This window comes from Gekko japonicus, unplaced genomic scaffold (assembly GCF_001447785.1).
Source record: "Gekko japonicus isolate JY-2015 unplaced genomic scaffold, Gekko_japonicus_V1.1 scaffold1238, whole genome shotgun sequence".
In the NCBI taxonomy this organism is placed as follows: Eukaryota; Metazoa; Chordata; class Lepidosauria; order Squamata; family Gekkonidae; genus Gekko; species Gekko japonicus.
Window position 1 is genome coordinate 390,233 of NW_015163639.1, and position 8,533 is coordinate 398,765.

Genomic DNA, 8,533 nt, shown 5'->3' on the forward strand with positions numbered 1-8,533 from the left:
CTCCGGCTCACCCATTTTTGTCTTCGCTCAGGAAGGAGGGCTCCAGAGCAAACTAATTCATGCGGCAGCCAAATCGCCCGCTCACAGCTTTAACGCCAGCAGCTCACAGAGTAGGATTTTTGCTCACAGGACTCTACAGCTTGAGAGGAGGATCGATTACAACTGATCTCCAGGAAACAGCGGCCAGTTCGCCTGGAGAAAATGGCCGCTTTGGCATTATGCCCCCAAGCCCCGCCTTCCTCACGCTCCGCCCTCAACATCTCCAGATATTTCCCAACCTGGAGCTGGCAACCCTACCTGGGGATCCTCCAGAATTACAGCTGATCTCCAGAATAAAGAGATCAGTTTCCCTGGAGAAAATGGATGCTTTGGAGGGTGGACTCTACTATGGCATTGTACCCCACTGAGGTCTCTGCCCTCCCCCAGGGTCCATCCCCTAATCTCCAGGAGTTTCCCAACCTGGATCTGGCAACTCTGCCCCCACCCCCCACAGATGACCAGGGAGGACCTACAAGCACTAGAAGGGACCTCAGCAGGGTATAATGCCAGAGAGTCCACCTCCCAAAGCACCCATTGTCTCAGGTGGAATTGATCTTTGTTGTCTGGAAATACAGTTGCCAGCTCTGGGTTGGAAAAGACTTGGAGATTTTGGCAGTGGAGCCTGAGGAGGGCGGGATTTGGGGAGGGGAGGGACTTCAATTGGGTATAATGCAACAGAGTCCGCCTTCCAAAGTGGCCTACCTCACAGGTTTTCTGTTGTGGGGAGGAGAAGGGAAAGGAGATTGTAACCACTCTGAGACCCCTTCAGGTAGTGAAGGGCGGGGTATAAATCCAGTCTCCTCCTCCTCCTCCTCCTCCTCCTCCTCCTCTTCTTCTTCACTACACGCAGCAGCAGCTTCTCAATACTGTGCATGCTAGCAAAATTACAAAGTTACAGGGAGCCACTTGTCAGTTTCAAACTAATAAGAGTCCCTCCCCCTCTGTAAAGGAACTATATTCTATAGCACAGGTTGAGAGATAAGGTTAGAATCTAATCTAACTAGCTAGGATGAAATGCAGATGCAGAATGCGTGTCCTGCCCAAACTCCTCCTCTTCTCCTCCTCCAAGTGAACGGATCTCTGTTTCCTGGGGATCAGTTCCCAGGAGATCTCCAGCCACAGCCTGGAGGCTGGCAGTCCTAGCTGGAGATCCGTTGTAAGAGCGGGATATCTTCAGGCCCCACCTTGAGTTGGTCATCCCTATCTGGAAATCAGTATAGCATTGCCAACTCTGGGTTTGTAAATCTCTGGATATTTGAGGGTGGAGCCTGGGGAGGGTGGGGTTGAGGGAGGGGCGGGACCACAGTCCACCTTCCAAAGCAGCTTTTTTTTCCTCCAGGGGAAGTGGAATAAAGGATTTAAATTAATAACTAGTGATTTATGTAGTCTGGAGATCAGTTGTAATTCCCAAGATGGGGGTTGTGAAGCCAGGTTGGTGTAGTGGTTAAGTGCGTGGACTCTAATCTGGGAGAACCGGGTTTGGTTCCCCACTCCTCCACTTGCACCTGGCTGGATGACCTTGGGCAAGCCATGGCTTTGATAAGAGCTGTTCTTGAAAAAGGGCAGTTACTGTCAGAGCTCTCTCAGCCCCACCTACCTCACAGGGTGTCTGTTGTGGGGAGGGGGAGGGAAAGGAGATTGTAAGCCGCTCTGAGACTCCAAGTGAAGGGCGGGGTATAAATCCAATCTCCTCCTCTTCTTCTTCAAACCAGTGGCTTATGGGGGAACAAGTCTATCTTTTGGGGTCGGAGTCTCTGGGGAATCGCTGTCCTATCCTGCCATTTGGGAGAACCTTTGAAGACACCTGATTTAAAAAGACAGCCAAGTGCACACACCACGTGGCGATTCTCTCCCCTTCTCCATCGCACTCCCCCCTTCCTAGAAGTGCCTGTCCAAGATAGTAAACGTTACCAAATGCCCTGCAACGGCAGCTATTTTATAATAATAACAACCAGATCCTTTGAGAGATCAAACAACCTAGTAAACGTTATTTTGGTTAAGTGCTTTCTTTCCAGGAAAACGAATAGGGTCCGTCTGCTTTATAATGTGGTTGCGGAATTAATGAGGGCCGGGAAGGGCAGAATGAGGAGAGCTCTCGCAAGTGTGTACCACCCGCGGGAGAGCAGTGCGCCCATCGCAGGGATCCTTCGCGTGCAAACGAGGTGTCAGCAGTACATCACAATGTCCTTGTTTCCATCTGCGCAAAGCAGCAGGGCATGCAAAAGAAGGACGTGGGATGCTTCTGCCCTTATTGATCCCAGAGAAGATGAGAATGAAGATTATGGTTATGGGCCAGACCCCATGTGGTGGGAAAGATCCATCACGAGGAGCTTCTGTGGGTTTTTAAAAGCTAATCAACGGCCTCTGGTAGCAGATCAAGGCACTCCTGCCAACCCCTCCACAATCTGCCACCAGGGGCTCGCTTTCTCACAGGGATCCCTCCCCCCCCAATAGTGAAAGCATGGTGACTGTGCACCTTTTGAAGCAGCATCCCCACGATACTGCATGCGTTGCAATCACAACTCAATAATTGGGGTTTCCGACTCCTGGTTGGAAAATTCCTGGAGATTTGGGGGGTGGAGCCTGGGGAAGGCGGGGTTTGGGAAGGGGAGGGACCTCAGTCGGGTAGAACGCTGCCGAGCGTCCATCCTCCAAAGCAGCCATTTTTTCCAGGGCAACTGATGGCAGGGCAACTGGTGGCACCTGGGGCTCTCCCAGTATTACAACTGATCTCCAGGGGACCAAGATCAGTTCCCCTGGAGAAAATGTGCTGCTTTCTGTTGGAAGTGGAGGACTGTACTCTGGCTCCTGTCTCAGGCTTCAGAGATGGCACCACTCTGGCTCCTGTCTCAGGCTTCGGAGATGGCACCATAGATTTAGAGACAAATAGAGAGGTCAGGACACACACACAGCGTCCTTTCCTTCCTGCTATCTGATACTATCCCTTTGAAGTAGAATGCTCTTCTTAGGGACGAGACTTCCTTCTCTGTGACACACACAGGAGGAGCACGTTGCTCTCCATAGGACACGCATTCTGCATCTGCATTTCATCCTAGCTAGTTAGACTCTAACCCTATCTCTCAACCTGCACTACAGAATGTAATTCCTTGAATAAAGGACTCTTATTCGTTTGAAACTGACAAGTGGCTCCCTGCAACTCTGTAATTTTGCTAGCACACACAGTACTGCGAAACTGCTGCTGCGTGTACCCTAGAAGAAGAAGAGATTGGATTTATACCCTGCCCTTCACTACCCGAAGGAGTCTCAGAGCAGCTTACAACCTCCATTCCCTTCCCCTCAACAGATACCCTGTGAGGTAGGTGGGGCTGAGAGAGCTCTTTTGAGAACTGCTCGTGAGAGAACAGCTCTGAAAGGACTTGTGACTGACCCAAGGTCACCCAGCAGCTGCATGTGGAGGAGTGGGGAATCAAACCCAGTTCTCCCAGATTAGAGTCCGTGCTCCTAACCACTACACCAAACTGGCTCTAGTGCCCTCTGCTATGTTATAGAGATTCCTGGCTGTACCATACCAGAGAATCTAACGCTTTGGAGGGTGGACTCTATGGCATTATGCCCTGCCAACATCCCCCCTCCCCAAACCCTGCCCAGGTTCCACCCCCAAAATCTCCAGGTATTTCCCAAGACAGAGCTGGCAATCCTGGGCCAACAGATCTCTGTCATCCGGAGACCAGTTGTCATTCCGGGAGATCTCCAAGCCTCGAGGTTGGCAGTCTTGCAAATCATGGGGCTCCCGGGATTCGCTGTTTAAACTGGGACTTAGGGCTGCAGTAAATTCCTGGAGATTTGGGGGTGGTTCCTGCAGAGGGGATTTGGGGAGGGGACTCAGCGGGGATGTGATGCCATGGAGTCCACCCTCCAAGACTGCTGTTTCCTTCAGGGGAACTGACCTTGGTGCTCTTTTGCAATTTCTGGCGAGCTCCACACACACACCCCAAACTGAGGTTGGTAACCGTACCCTTAATGTCTCTTAAGCAGGGAAACGGTGGGGGGGCTGTGGAGCATCCCTGTGGAAACTCTGCATACTACAGCTGATCTTAGCTCCACTTTCAAAATCCTCAGAAGGCCCTTATTACGAGCCCAGTTTGCAATCTAGCATTGGCTCCGCTGTTTTACCAAACCCCACGCTGGAACAGAAATTCCCCTCTACATTTCATGCCACTTTCGCTTTGATTGATTGTTGGATTTTGTTGGTAACCTCCAGACTGCATGCTGCTTTCGCTTCTTTTGATCTCTCAGTTTTATGGTAGCTGTCTGCATAGATTTATGGCTGTTTTATGGCCATTGGGGTGACTCTGCAGTCAGTACGGTGTTGGACGAATCCTGCGCATCTAGCATTTCGCTCCGCTGTTTTACCAAACTCACACTGGAACAAAAAAAGATACAGCTCAAAAGTACATTCCGATACCTGGGGCCAATGCTCAATGCTGGAAGCAGGATAGAATTCCTGAAGTGGAAGAGTGGATTAAGAAATTGCTTTTTATGGTTGAAATGGACAAAATGACAAGAAAGCTTAAAAATCTGGAGGAGGAAGAATTTTTTGCAGATTGGAAAGACTTTAAAGAATATTTAGAGAAATATTGGGATGTTAAGAATACTTTAATTTGCTTTGATAATTACTGAAGGTGAATAATATTAGGAAAAAAAGATTAATGTGTAAGAATAAGAGTAAAAAGATTTGTTACTGGTAGATTGTGATAGAGGTATAAGGAGATTTGGAGTGAAATTAAGATATGGGCTGGAGGTTGGAGCACTGTGGGAAGCCGAGAAAGGGGTGGGGAATAGGGGGAAAGGATGTATGACAAATTGAAATTGTGTTTAATCTTATATTATATCCTAATAAAATGTTTTTTTGGGGGGAAATGTATCTTTGGCCCTAATCTCTCTATCCAGCCTGTTGGCAGAGAAATTAACACAGCAACAGGTGTGCAACCTGTCTTCGGACAGCGCTGGCTCTTCAGCTTTTAAACGGAGATGAGCACCGCAACCCTAGAGTCGGACTCGACTGGCTTTCGAGCAAGGGAACCTTTACTTAAGCATCGTTTATGGCTATCGCCTGTTTGGGTTCAACTGGGGGGAAACAGGCCAAGGTAATAAATATGTCAGAATTGGAGATTGATGTATCCTTAATTGTGAGAGCCTATCATTAGGTTCTGTCCGTCTCCTTTGCAGCATCTCTTTCTTTGAAGAGGGGCTTTTGGCGGTGTTATTTTCCTTGGTCCCAGACCAGCAAAATACATTTGAATCCGCAGTTGAATCTGGAGACCGACAAGAAATGACACTTAACAGGAGAGAAGATGCTGACCCCACTGTCCTGTCTAATTATCCTCTTGCTGCCCCCTGCAGGGACTTCTTCTCTTCTTCTTCGTGCACCAGTCATTGCCTTTTCCAACACAGCCTACATGTTCTAAAATTCGTTTTCATTTTGCCAACATGGATAGGTGTCCTTTCCCCCTCCCAGAACTTAGAACAGCCCAGTGACTTCAGCATGCTCTGACCTGGATGGCTGAGTCTAGCCCGAAATCGTCAGATCTCGGAAGCTAAGCAGGGAGGTCTTGGTCAGGATTTGGGTGGGAGACCTCCAAGGAAACCCAGGGTCACTGCGCAGATGCAGCGATGGCAGACCTCCCTCCGAACATCTCTTGCCTTGAAAACCCAACGGGGTCACCATAAGTCAGCTGCGACTTGATGGCAAAAGAAGCAAAGACCTCAGCGTGGATTACTGTAAAAGAGCTCTATGTGAAGACAGTCCAGAAACATCCGTTCAGACTAGGGATGCCAGCCTCCAGGTGGGACCTGGGGATCCCTCTAAGCGGTGGAGTCTTGTGAGCAAAAATTCTACTTTGTGAGCTACTGGCATTAAAGTTGTGAGCAAGCGATTTGGCTACTGCAGAAATTAGTTTGCTCTGGAGCCCTCCTTCCTGAGCTGAGACAGAAATGTGTGAGCTGGAGGCTAAAAAACTGTGAGCTAGCTCACACTAACTCAGCTTAGAGGGAACAGTGCCTGGAATTACGGTTTATCTCCAGATTACAGAGATCAGTTCTCCTGGAGAACATGGATGCTTTGGAGGGCAGACTCTGTGGCATTGTGCCCCACTGAAGTTCCTGTCCAGACCACTTCCACAGTAGTGAAATTCCCCACATTGACCGTTTTAAAACTGCATTATGCGAAATTTTCCACAGTAGCTTTTTCCTCACCAGGCGCAAACCCGAAGTTTTCTCCTTCTTACCCCGCATTTTCAGAACTCGCTAAAAGTGGGGATTCCGAAGACGCGGGGTCAGAAGGAAAAAAGTTCGGGTTTGCAGCGGATGGGGGGAAATCTACTGCGGAAGATTTCACATAACATGCAGTTTTAAAAACATCAACAAAGGGAATTTCACTACTGCAGAAATGGTCAAGATCTCATCAGAAGCTAAGCAAGGTCAGTATTTGGAAAGGAGACCCCCCCCAAGGAAGACTCCGCGGAGGAAGGCAATGGCACACCACCTCTGCTTCTCACTTGCCTTGAAAGCCCCCCACTGGGGTCGGCATAAGTTGTCTGTGACTGGACAGCACTTTACACATCAATGAAGGAATGGCTAATCATCCCTTGAGCAGTGCTTGTCCTAATTCCCCAGGCTTTGCCTGCTGGGTCTTAAAGATCATTAAAAATTATTACTCCAAGCTTCTGTTTGGGACCCAGCTGCCCCAGGGAGAGGTGTTAACGTCGTGTCCCCAAAGGGGGGTGGGAACAGACTTGGAAGAACGAGCTGTTCTGTTGTCTGGTTCTTCCTACTGTGACCCTCGGAGGAGATGATCAGACAGAGAGACAGAGGTGGAGCAGAGGGACTCTGTGAGTCAGTCTTTGGCTGAGACCTTGGGCTCGCTCGTCTTGCTTGTTTGTTGTTTCTCTAACAACGGAGACAAATTCCATGTGCTTCAAAATTCTGCCACAACCAGGAATTAAAAATAAATAAATTCCAAAGCGGATTCCGGAGTTCTTCAGTAATTGGAGAATGGGATGGGGTGGGTCAGGAGTTAAAACCCCAGAGGGGTTTTCGGGCATAAAATGTCACAACTTACTTCTCTGGCTTTGCCATGGTGCTTTGAGCTGATGAAAAGCAGGAGAAATTCAACAGATGAAGCGCTTCCCACTCATGTATCGAGGAGATGCAAAGAAATGTCTTCCAGGTTAAGTGTTGAATTGTGATGCAGCTCTTCAAGACACAGGAGCCCAGGCCGGCGGGAGGGGAAGTTGGCAACCAGGAGGGAGACAATGGATAAAGGTAAAGGTAAACATTCCCTTGCTTGAAAGCCAGTCGAATCCGACTCTAGGGTTGCGGTGCTCATCTCCGTTTCAAAGCTGAAGAGCCAGTGCTGTCCGAAGACGTTTCTGTGGTCATGTGGCCGGCATGACTAAACACCAAGGCGCATGGAACGCTGTTACCTTCCTACCGAAGTGGTACCTATTTATCTACTTGCAATTTTGTTGGAATTGCAAGTTGCTTACACTTCAGTCATTACAGAGTTAAATGTTGTTTGTTAGGAAACAGGATGTTACCTTACATAATGTATTCTACTGAGGGAAAGTTTGTGGGAGTTGTTTATCCTAATGAAGTGAAATGCTTTGATCTAGCATTAATGTATTAACAAGGTTTATGGCCCTTTGTGTGAACCAGAGAGGAAGTTCTCTTCTAGAAGCTAAGACAGTTAGAAAGATGTAGTTGTTAGCATATAGTAACTGCAAGTACGTAACCTTTTATTTTATTTGTTTTATCCAAAGTACCTTACCCATGTTTTATTCTGTTTTATAGTAAAGATATTTTTCTTTTACTAAGTGTGTGCTTTGCAATACACCCATCGACCCTGAATCAAAGAATCCCAACAAATTTCTTGCTTTCGAACTGCTATGTTGACAGGAGCCGGAACTAGAGACGGGAGCTCACTCCGTCATGCGGCACACTCGGGTCTCGAACTGCTGAACTACCGACCTTCCACAGCCTGCAGTTCAGCGTCTTAACCACTTGAGCCACCGCAGCTCCAGACAATGGATACCAGGATGCTTTCAGTGGGGACATCAGGGGGCTGTTGGGACTCCTAGGTGGCCAGCCTGTGCTCATTGCCCCGTTGACAAGACTCCAGAGTATGGGTAGAACGAGCAAACCTGGGTCTTTGTTTTATTTCTATCCCACTCTTCCTCCAAAGAATAAAGTCTGATTAGTTGCTGTAGATTTTCCGGGTTGTGTGGCCGTGGTCTTGGCATCGTAGAACCTGACGTTTCGCCGGTAGCTGTGACTGGCATCCTCAGAGTTATAAACACAGAAAGATGGAGTACTCTCTGTGTCAAGGTGAGAAGAAAATGGTAGGCAGTAAATTTATATCTACCCACCCTACTCAGCCCTACACACCTTCTGGAGTAGATATAAATTTACTGCCTACCATTTTCTTCTCACCTTGACACAGAGAGTACTCCATCTTTCTGTGTTATACCTCTGA